The sequence below is a fragment of the Lissotriton vulgaris genome, unplaced genomic scaffold (genome assembly GCF_964263255.1).
Source record: "Lissotriton vulgaris unplaced genomic scaffold, aLisVul1.2 SCAFFOLD_1918, whole genome shotgun sequence".
NCBI lineage: Eukaryota > Metazoa > Chordata > Amphibia > Caudata > Salamandridae > Lissotriton > Lissotriton vulgaris.
Window position 1 is genome coordinate 57,408 of NW_028242057.1, and position 11,427 is coordinate 68,834.

The 11,427-nt window shown below is 44.5% G+C and overlaps 1 pseudogene; it reads right to left on the bottom strand.

The window, feature by feature from the left end:
• Nucleotides 1-4,507: 4,507 nt before the first annotated feature.
• LOC147669075 (coiled-coil domain-containing protein 12 pseudogene) lies at nt 4,508-6,615 on the bottom strand (annotated as a pseudogene).
• Between the last annotated feature and the right edge of the window lie 4,812 nt (nt 6,616-11,427).

Consider the following 11,427-nt stretch of genomic DNA (forward strand, 5'->3'; position numbering starts at 1 on the left):
ACTAGCAAAAATAACAAACTGTGTGAACTGCACCAAAAAGACAGGTAATTGAAGATGCTGCATTAAGGAGCAATTTATTGAGGCTAAAATCTACATTATTGTTGCGGTGGTATTGCTCAGGGCAGGAAGGGAACAGTACACTTGGCATAGTTGGTGTACCATTAAGTAATTTGAGCTGTGTGCTTTCAAATAACAAAGCCTTAAATAATAGTTTCTTATCTAATTGGGAAAGAAACAGACTGTTCGAACTATTATGGGTGAAGGACATTGAAAGCAAGGCACCTTCAATATATAGGATATAAATCCTGGAGAATATCAATGCTTTAAATTCAGTTATTGGTCCTGAAAAAAGTGGGCTAAAAGTTAAGGAGCCACCAAAACTGTCTGTCGAGGCAATACCTTTGTAATTACTTCAAATATATACAGCAGTTTTCTATGTTAGTGGTGGACCAAATGTTTTTGATGATGCATCTGGTTCAATTGATGATAAACAATCTTAACAAATGTCACTAGTATTTTATTAAATATTTATGCGATTCTAAATATTGTAGTTGGAGCATAAGTGGATGTCATCAAGGTATGATAGAACCTATTTTTTAGCTGCTAAAAGCCTAGAGCAATCCTTATACCCCTAAGGCAATCTAATATAAAGGCACACTGAATTCCACCGAATGAGAAAGCGGTTAGACCCAAGAGCTATTTTCACTAAAGAATCTTTTGAGATATATAATGTAGTTTTGGATATTTTCCTTACTAAATTTCTCATCAGGCCAGTATTGTGAGTGCTTACATTTCTATAATCCAAAACTATGTATGAATTACCTGGTTTCATCACCGGGAAAGGGGAATGTTCATAGTTGAATATCAAGGCACCATTACACCCTGTACTGTAGTTGATCTAGGCTGGCCCTTTTACCTTACTTTTGCTTCTGACTTTAATGGATATTTAATTAATATTGAGCCTGAACTTGAGGCTTACTCACAAGACGTGTTGGAGGCCAACCATCCCATGCGAGAATGATTTTGTAAGCATCAGATAAAAGTGGCCAGAATACTGCTTTAATATTGGTCACTATGTCCCCTTACATTTTTATTTCTACCTTACAAATCTATCAGTAGATTTTATGCGCACATCTGGTGTTTCAGCCCGTATGCATTCTTCAACTGGAATCATCAGCAGAACCTCTTTTTGAGTCTGACAAACTATTACTTGTCCAGAATTACTGCTGCCTGCCTAAGTCCTATTCCCCAGAAATAAACACCGTTTCTGAGACATAGATCTTCTTTATCAATCCAGTTACTTTTTTTTCCTTTAAATGAGCTTTTGATTCTGAATCTTTTTCTTCTTTTTTCAGGTTAACCTCGGGATTGCTTGCATCACATGCTGGCTCTCTTAAATTTTTTGTTGGTGTGCTTCTCTTTCTTGCAGTGCACAATCTGTTTGCTGCTTACTGTCCTTTTACTGTCCTCGGAGTTCAACAAGGAATGGGAAATACTGACCCTGCTCCACATCTTGTTGCAAGAAGTAAAAAGAAGAAGCTTGGAGGAGTCGGATTTTCTGTAATGGCTCCCCAAATCTGGAATACCCTTCCCCCCTGACTTTAGATCATCAGCCAATTATGTTCAAACAAGCTTATGGCTAATCTTGCTGCTTTTGTTGGTTCCTCTGCCTTAGCGCCAAGAGACCTCATGGTGAACGTGCGCTCTATAAATTCCCTATTACATAAAATCAGAGCAGGCCAGCATCCAAGCTACATCTCACTGATAAAGCCTATTTGCAAGCATTCCTCCCATCATCCTTTTGGTGTGTTTGATGTAACACCCTAAATTGTCAGGAGTATGTCCAGGAGTGGGCCCTTTGCTTGCTGTGCCACAAGATCTAAGCTTTATCTGTCTAACGAGAGCTGAATAGGCTGAAACATGTCTGGGGTTGCTTGTGGTCTCTTCTGGATGGTGCCTTGCATGGCAGTCATTGTAGGATGGGCTGTCCCCATGAGGAGCAGGGTCTGTACTGAATTGCATTAGGCGGGCCTCTGTCTAGAGTGGTACAATGGGTGAAATACTATGAGGTGGAATGCTACACCGAGCGATTGCCAGAGTTTAGACTATTTGAAAGCATTTCTCCCATCATATTGTTGTGCGTTTGGGTTTACCACCACACCACTCTGGCTGATGGAGACACCTGCCCAGCTAGCGGGTGAGACCCTAAATTGGTGCTGGGCATTGAAAGGTGGTTGTATTTCAGAGAGTCTGTCCAGTACATTAACACTGTGTGCGCCTCGCACAAAGTCACTCTTTAGTTGGCAACCAGAATGAAGATCTTTAAGTCATTTAACCTTGCTTAACTATTGCTTGCATTTCTTCTTATTCGAAGGCAATACCACTTTAATTTATTTGACTGCAGTGTCCTCACAGTCACTAACAAGTTACTAAATTAAGTCTTACCATGGCAACTAACAGGATAGAAGTAGTTCTGTGGGTGCCTGGGGCTCAGGGGTGTATAACCTTAGGAAGCTTCCTGTTTGAGAAGAAGAGGGAGGGAAACTAATTAATTAAACATTAAAATCAGTTTTCATTTGCATCCATGGCCACTTATATTGTATTGTAGTTGTTGTTTATAGTGTTTCCTACCCCTGATGAGTTGATGAATCCCTTTGTGGACAGATAGCATGCTGCTCTTTAATTTGTGGTTGGTCTGAAAGGTGTGAGTTTGTAGTGTGGCGTTTGTAGACGTTTTTGATGACCAAAGTTGAGACCTTATCTAGTAATATGTCACTGTGCCTTGATGTGGGGCGCAGCCTAAAGGAGCAAGACACAGGATGCTTAACCTTTTATTTCATTGTTGTGCTTGGTTGGAAGAGTGTGGGGATGCAGCGTGGCCATTGTGGGCCCTGTGTTGTCCCTTATTTGCAGAGGCTGCCCCTATCTCTTCTCTGTGAACGTGTTTGGGATGCAAACATAATAATTGTACTGAATCTCTCTGAACACAGCCATGGTAATCACAAATTCATCATTACTGAAGATGAACACCTCAACCTGCGTCAAGAACCCGTTGATGTTGCGCTTTGGTTGGTCAAAGTATGATGTTGTACAATAATCCATATCTTTGCTCGTGTTCACCGTATATACTAATATGTGCCTTCCTGCTATGCGGAATATAAACATGAGTGCCCAAAACCCAGTCCCTTTAGCACATTGCTAGTATGCCCTTGTATGTTTTTCAGTGCATAGTATTTTTTTATTTTATTTTCTATACCGAGTATAATTTTTACATTGAGCAAACAACCTTGTGTAAATAAATGCTCCCCAAAGAGCCCACAGTGTGCTCTGTGAATATCTTCAGTGAAGGTCTTGCTTCACTGTGTCTGGTAAATGAGAGTGGCCCTGACCAGCCAGGACCAGAAGCTTGTGATCCTGCTGATGTCTGACATGCCTCCATAGATGTTTCTGCCCAGCAATCCCTTGCCCAAACTTCTTCTTTCACCTGGTACAACTTTCTTCTTTCACCTGGTACCTGCAGTAAAGAAAAGGCAAATTAAAGGCCTTACTATTTAACAAACCTCTAGTGGTGTCCTTCACAGGCTGCCTGTGTTTTAGGCTGTCCCTAGTAAGATATAGAGTTTGAATCGATGTTTGTGTGGACAACAAAGTCCCCCCATGAGACTATTCGTCATAAATAAATATTTGATCTGATTAAAAAACAAAAAAGAACAACAATCAGAAGTAGGTGACAAAATATGGGATTTCAACAGTACAAAAGACCTGTACTTCAGGCATCTTTGCTATCAAAGTAATTTCTTGCCACATAATACAGTGGCAAATCACTCTCAGGAATGAAAGTACCAAGGGGGTGGGAAAGCTCAAAATGAGGGGATTTTATGAAATCCCTACTAGGAGAGAAGGAATAGAAAAAGAGGAATCAATGGATCCTCCACAGGCAGATGCCTCTTAAAAGATGAACAAGACTAAGGTCTAGTCAGCCGGATGTTGTTACTGTATCTTCATCAGACCCAATAACCTTCTTGAGATGCTGCTATGTTGGGTTTCTTCCTCCCTATCTCCCACGGGGAAATATTTCTTGTTTTCCTCTCTTGCAGTACCAGGATGCTTTGGGGTAGCAGCGTTATGAACCCCAATGCCATTTTGCATTGTATTTCGAGAACACGATCAGTATCTTAAACACAGATGCTTTGGGGATTCATGCTCTAGAATGAAATATCTGCATCTCTTCAACCTTGCAAATGTCTAGCATTCTAAAGTTGCAAACAATGTGTAGTCTTTGAAGGTACAGTCTATTGTAGCAAAAATAGCTTTTGAAAATATCAGAGGTTTGAAGAAATTAGGCCATATTGTCCACTTTAGGAAAGGTTGTTCGTAGTCAGGACACCAGAATTCACCGTATCCAAGGCATGGCAGGCTGCGGATAGAAATTGGCTGGTGCAGCACTTTATAATCATGTGACAGATCCAACAAGGACTCGGGTAACTAGTTATGCCTTTTAACCCCTTTAGTCAGAATCCCCATCGTCCTGCTTCGCTGTTGCCAGGTCGTCTTTTAATAATTCTGCACTGGCCCTTTGTGTCCTCTTCTCTAGTTTTTCCAGTATCTTTGCCACATCTTGCTTCAAATCCCAGTCTGACTTCCATGGGACGAGGTCGGCCAAGTCCACTTCCTCAATAACTGGCTCTGGTTTTGCTGGATAAAGCTGGTTTATTCATTTTCCCTTCAACTGAAGCTGGATTTGCCTTTGGCTCTTGCCTCTGTTTCAGGTGTATAGTTTCTAAACTTAATCTCTGTTTGATACTGCCCCCATCTTCCCCGTTTTCTATGAACTGCTGATTTTCAGGCCGACCATCATCTTTCATCTTCAGTTGTTTGTTGTTCAACGCTTTCAGTCTCTGTTTTCTATGCAAAGCTTTTAGACCTGGGCAGAGTTTGTGAAGTTGTGCTGCTTGGAGCTAAGCAGCGTGCTGAAAAAACTCAACCGCGCTTTGCGGAGTTCTGGGAGCTGCGGCATCCGGTATGTCGCGCTGATTTTCAGTGCAAGGAGTTATTCCCATGCTGTAAAATCAGCATGAATTGCTGCGCCAGAGAGCGCTGCTCCTTTCTGCTGCTTGAGTATATTTTCTACTCGAGCGACAGCTTTCTCAACGCCAGTGGTAGCGTTCGCCCGTGTTCAGAAATCTCACTGGGAGGCGGTCTAGCGCACAATTTTTCTCACTCGCCAACGTGATGTTGGCGAGCTGCGCGAGAGAAAAAAACCTGCACCGTGTTGCAGAGTTTTTCAGAACTCTGCACGGAGTGGGCAAAGGTCTGCGAACTCTGCCGGCAATGCGGAATTCTTCACCCACCCCTAAAAGCTATCTCATCCATTTTCCTACCTCCACATTCACAAGGAGCATGAGCGAGTTCAGACTGACCTTTTATTTCATCGGCAGACCTATATATCATGAAATATCCCACTCTTGTCATAGGTTGTATGCGGACGCACTCCACGATTATGACATATACCTCCGGGTCGGAGTGGAACAAAAAAAGGACTGTGCACCAAAATAAAAGTAGCCCCCATTAGCGAACAAGATGGCTAAAAAAGTTCTCTGCATTTGAAAATCAGACCAGTTTTGAACTTGTAAGACCCACACACTGCTAATTAAAAACAAAAACGCCCACATAATGATCTGTCAAACCAAGCCCATCGGGCGCTTCTTTATTGGCCTGTAGGACAGTTCGAATCTGCCTCGTTGTCCAACTCAATAACAAAATATTTCTCTGCAGATCCGTAGTTAACTTGAACCTTTGGTGAGGTATTTGGTTCTGCTCTTTCCGATTGTTCAGCAGACATTGCGGGAATTTTTTTTATGTTATAAGTAAAATAAAGAGCGTGGAAAATTAATTGGAGCTATGCATCCTCATTATCCAAAATAACCTGGGTCTGTATGTCGGCTTTAGTCTCAGCAGCATCAGGAGGGAATGCTGCATTCAAATTATCTACAGATTAGCAAGTGCGAGCAATTAACACATAGACTGCGACAGATTGAAGGCAGCAGCAAGGTGGGGTGTTGTGGCCTGCAGCGATGCATGAATCACAGGAGATCATCACTTTCTGCTGCTGCTGACTATTAAAACCATCGTCTTGGCTTACTTTTTTAACCTCGATTAAACCTAGCAGTAGATATTCGAATGGCTTTTTGCCTGTTGGGAGTGCTAGCCATTGCTTTAGCCACGTAATAAAATGTCAGTAAAGTTGCTCTCAGCTATGAACAACTTTAAATTCCCACGGTAAATCATTACGACGCCACTTTTAATAGGTCACCTCTTAGGAAATCACACTCAGATGTCACCCTCTCGCTTTTCATATTGGGACCCAAATAAATGATTGTGACCTGCCGGTCATACGGTTGCCATGAGTTTTTTAGCACAATTTACATGTCGTTTTGTAAGATAGCACTCAGTGTCTGCAAAAGCGATTGCACAACCTGTTCATTTGTAGGAACACCTAATATTGGGCTTTGCAGCATGAACATTCCTGGCACTACCATGTGCCTTTAGAGGTTTCAACTCCATCTTACCTTGTGCCCATAGGATCTCTTTAGCCAGTTTTGTGAAGGGGGCCATAGTGATGCGCCTGTTCATCTGGGAAGGCCAAGCCCATGTTCCCAAGCCCACCCTTGTGTCTTATGACCCTTTCTTTCCCTTCTCACTGCTCCGTCCATCTGTCAAAGCGTTGGAGAATGTTGTTCATCCAGAGTGCTTTCCGATGGGTAGGCAACCATCCCAGGGTACCATCTTCAGTGCCTGGGCCCCGGTTATCTAATTCTAAAATGTGCTTGTTTTGCACTGTTTTCATGTAAAATGCTAAAGGCCAGGCTGGTTCGGTGACCACTCCCTTCATGACCTTTGCCCCTTTGGAGTTTCAGCATTTTATTTCCTTGAAACAATTGGCCACCGATACTAGAAAGTGTGTTCTTTCTGAGGAGACAGTCGTCCAAGACATGACACGGGCACTCGGGCCAGCATGCCGGTGGTATTTTCACTGGGGATTCCCCTTAGATGCTTTTACACCCTAACATAAAACATGGGCCTATGGTACTCATGGGATCTACTGCCCTGCACTATCATAATTTGCTTTTATAGTCACAAACCAGTTTTGTTCATCAGGTTACATGAATTCCTTACACCAGGCTAGATCCTGGGGAGCTGTAATTTCTCATCTTTGTGCCAGATGCCCATCATACATGGCCATGTAACAAAAAATTATGTGTGACCATCCAGAGTGTCGCTCTAAGATTTGCAGTGCAGAAATGAAATCCTTAAACACAGCTGGTACCCAACTGTGCTGCCAAATGACAGAAAGGCTGAGCGAAGGTGGTGCCTTCAGGTGCAGGCCTCTTCATGCAAGGTGGGTGCTCAGAACTTGGAGTACTTTACAGCTGGGAGGGTTCTGCACCAGATAGTCTGTCCCGCCACAGTCACAGTAGCCTTGAACTAGTACGAACTGACCATAACAAATACATGCAGGGCATAGGAGCAGCTATTTCCTGAGAAACCATGAAGGCTAGTTCTTTCAAGGTCCTCTGGGAGTGTTGCAGGCCAGCGACCACAGATATTGATTTCCCAGGTTTTGTGACTTCTACGTTCACTGTGGACTCGTATTGAAAACTTATGACCATGAGCCTGATAGTAGCAATACTATCCCGATAGACCGGAGTTGGCGGCTTAGAGTTCTCCAGCAACTGCTCCTGAAGTGGCACCTGAAAACCCGGTGCAGTCCTAGCCTAGCATATGCGAAATGTTCTACACTTGGGACACTCATCAAAAATAAGTAGATAAGTATAGAAATTGGTGGTAGAAATTGGTGGTTTGCCTATCAAACACATCTGTGTCTCTGGATTCTCTGACAACTATGTTTCCACCCACCAAGGGTCCGCTGAGCCAGACCTAAACTTAATTGAGTTCAAAAATATTTTTCCTCCTCTTCTCCTATTGCTATACCTTCCAATTTTAACAAACAAGAAAATGTAATCCACGACGTGTTACATTTTATGGATTATTTATTTCTACAACAGGAGTGGATTATCATACATTTGTAGAAGGCAACTTTGGATCTACTTATAGTTTCTTCCTATATGCGCCAAGATGCTCCTTGGAGTGATAGCCGCGCTTTATAAAAACTGACTTACATTACATCACATTACAAGTATATGATCTTTGCTAGTTAATGTACCCGATCTTGATTCATTTATATTTTGATGGAACCATATAACTCATTGATTAAATGCTCTTGTAGTTAAACACCTACTGTCCTATCTAGTTTTATGTTAACATTCATTGTTTTATTGATTAAGTTGACATGTCTTTATACTTAGACACATGAATAACCTTTACATCATTTTCAGTACACACCTATTAATGTAAATATCTCATTATATACTGATAACCAAGCTCACAAGAGGTTATTAGGTCGCTCTTATTTTCCTTCTGTGCAATATGGGTCATCTTTAACTTGTCCGGCTTTATTTATCCAATAAATCGGAGTAATTTATCCAATAGCAACTTGCATGCTGAGACACACAGGGCCATCTGTGGAATCACAGCAGTGAAATTACAAGTTGCAGAGTCCTAAGTGCTGTTGGCTAAAAAAGCTGGGGTGGCTTAAAACGACTCACCTGGCAGCCATGCAGTACTTCTTATCTGCATTACTTTTTAATCGCCCTTCTTTTTCGTTGAGGAGGGAAGAGACCAATGGAATAAAAGTGACAAATGTTGGGAAGGAAGATGTTGGAGTCGAAACATCTGCACCAAATGGAAATAGAGTTGTAAGAAAAGCAGTATAGTAACGTTAACATAAATTATTTTAATTCTACAACTATTTCAAGATATGTCGCTAGTAACTTTCACCTCAAATGTTGCAATGTGGTTAATATGAGATCTCTGCTAGAAGGCTCTTATCGCCTTCTCACATCATCTGAATAGCGCCAGCGTTTGAGATTTTTCTTGTGATACCTCTCCTGTATACAGCTTTCTTCACTTGACCCTTCTTTGTAGATCTTACCGAGATGTGAGCTTCTTGTTCTTTATTTACTAGAGATGTGAGTGTTGTTTGTTTAAGATTTCTCTGCCTTTGGACTTTGTCTTTTTATTCAAGATTCCACTCTTTTAGATGCTTTTATATAATAAAGCCTAAACTTTAGCATGGGGACAAATTAATTGGATACTTCACATATTTAAAATTGTAATGTTACTTTTTTTAATCAGTTTTTATTAATGTTCACATTATGGCAAGTCATGGGGCGTGTCTTGGATGCCGAGGAGGTAGGCAGCGTGAGCCCGGAGCTCCGCGCCCGATCCCGAATATCATCCTGATTATCCGCGCGATTTCCAGTGAAAATTGGATAATCTGCAATCTAAAGACGTCACGGAGGCCGCGGCTTTGAAGGCCAGCACCGGGTGTGATGCCGTCGATCTAAGATGGCGCCCTGAGGCCTGGACGAAGTGGCGACGGTGGTATGAGGCCTGATTCTCCTGCTGATCCAACACTGTCAGTGGTTATTGGACCGGAGGGCCCCTCCTAACCTTCTCGGCAGGCACAGGTGACCTTTCCTCGCTCTGGTGCGTGCTACTGGGACACGCGACCGCAAGTACATTCGCAGAGGAATCCCCAAAATGACGGCGGCTTGGTGACGACGGCCCCGATTTTCCGAGCACAATCTGGCACCTTGAGACCCCACTACAGCAGAGGACTCCCGGGAACTGAACCCACTGGTGCGATCAGGGCAGAGTCCAGTGCTCTACGGATATCCTGAATCCCTGATCCTATTGCCCGAGGGGTTATCCGGTGGCGGGGTTCTGCAGTGCGGAGACAGCGAGGAGACCTAAGGGGTCCTAAGGGCCGGTGCCGGCCGCAGCCACGATGGGGAAACCGAAAGGGAAGGGGGACGGAGCGGCTGAATCAGAGATGGTGGATGGAGCGGATCGCGACCAATCTGCTCTCCAACGCATGCAGGACCGTATACTGGAGGCCATTGCAACCACGAAAGATGCCCTGCAACAGGACATCGCCCAGGTGGCGACGGGCTTGGGACTCCTGAAAGCGGATCATGACAAACTTAAAGACCGAGTCAAATCTATGGAGATTACTATTCAGGAATTGACCCCGGACCACGCAGCGGTGAAAGCCCAGATGGCAGATGCTCTAGATAGGCTGAAGGTGTTGGAGAGGAGGGCCGAGGATGCGGAAAATAGGAGTAGGCGCAATAATGTTCGCCTCGTGGGCCTACCGGAGAAAATTGAGGGCGATGACATGGTGGGCTATCTCGATAATTGGCTACGCACTGAGGTGGCGCCTGGGGGACTATCTCCTTTCTTTTCCTTGGAACGGGCCCACAGAGTTCCAGCTCGACCTCCGGCCCTGGGCCTGCCGCCTCGCCCGGTGGTGATCAAGTTGCTCCACTACAGGGATCGGGACTGGCTACTACAGAGGGCGAGGGAAGCAGGACCCTTTCAAGTTGACAACAACAGAGTCACCCTGTTCCCGGACTACACTTTTGAGACCCAAAGACTCAGGGCCAACTTCTTGTCCTTAAAACGTGAGCTCCGTGGGGAGGGCATAAAATACTCCCTTCTCTTCCCGGCGAAGCTGAGAGTTGTGGTGGACGACAAGTCCCTTTTTTTCACTACCTCGGCGGATGCCTGGGCCTGGTGGGACACGTACAAAGCTGGAACGGACGGAGCTAAGGCCAGGGCGGAGGAGGCTAGAGAGACTCAGCCGATCAGGAAATCGCAACGGATTCGTAAAAATCGTCGGAGAACTGGAAAACCATCGGTGTCGCAGACGGAGACCGAGAGAAAGGCGGCCCTACAGGCGGTGGTGGACCTCTCTGGCACGACAAGAAGTCAGTCCGGGAAGGGCACGGACTCTGAGGAGCAGGGCACAGGATCGGAGATGGGACTCTCGGAATACGGAGGAGCCAAGGGCCCTATAGTCACGCCTCAGACGTCTGGGGAGATAGTCGAAGCATGAACATTGGACTCGAGGAGCGGCCTGCTGGTCAGACACTGGGGCGCTGTGCCTGTGTGCGCAGTTTACTACTGTATGGGACTTCGTGAGTCTGTTATGGGGGGATCATGGGGCGGGATATGCAGGACTGATTTGTTTTAACGTACTCTCTCGGCATCGGTCCGCGCCCTACTGGCCCTTACGGTCATCGCAAAGGAGACTGCGAATATTAGTGCCTTTCTTTGAGGGGATCGTTAGTTGTGATAGTTTGGATGGGTTCACTTCCAATGGCGGGGGACGCTCAAGCTGGTTTTGGGGGGTTGGGGGGTTCACTTGTTTGGAGTGGGAGGGGGGGCAGCACGTTGTTGGCAAAAGCGCATGGTCGATGGCTATTATTGTTCTGTCTGCGGGTACGAGAGGATATGGCTAAT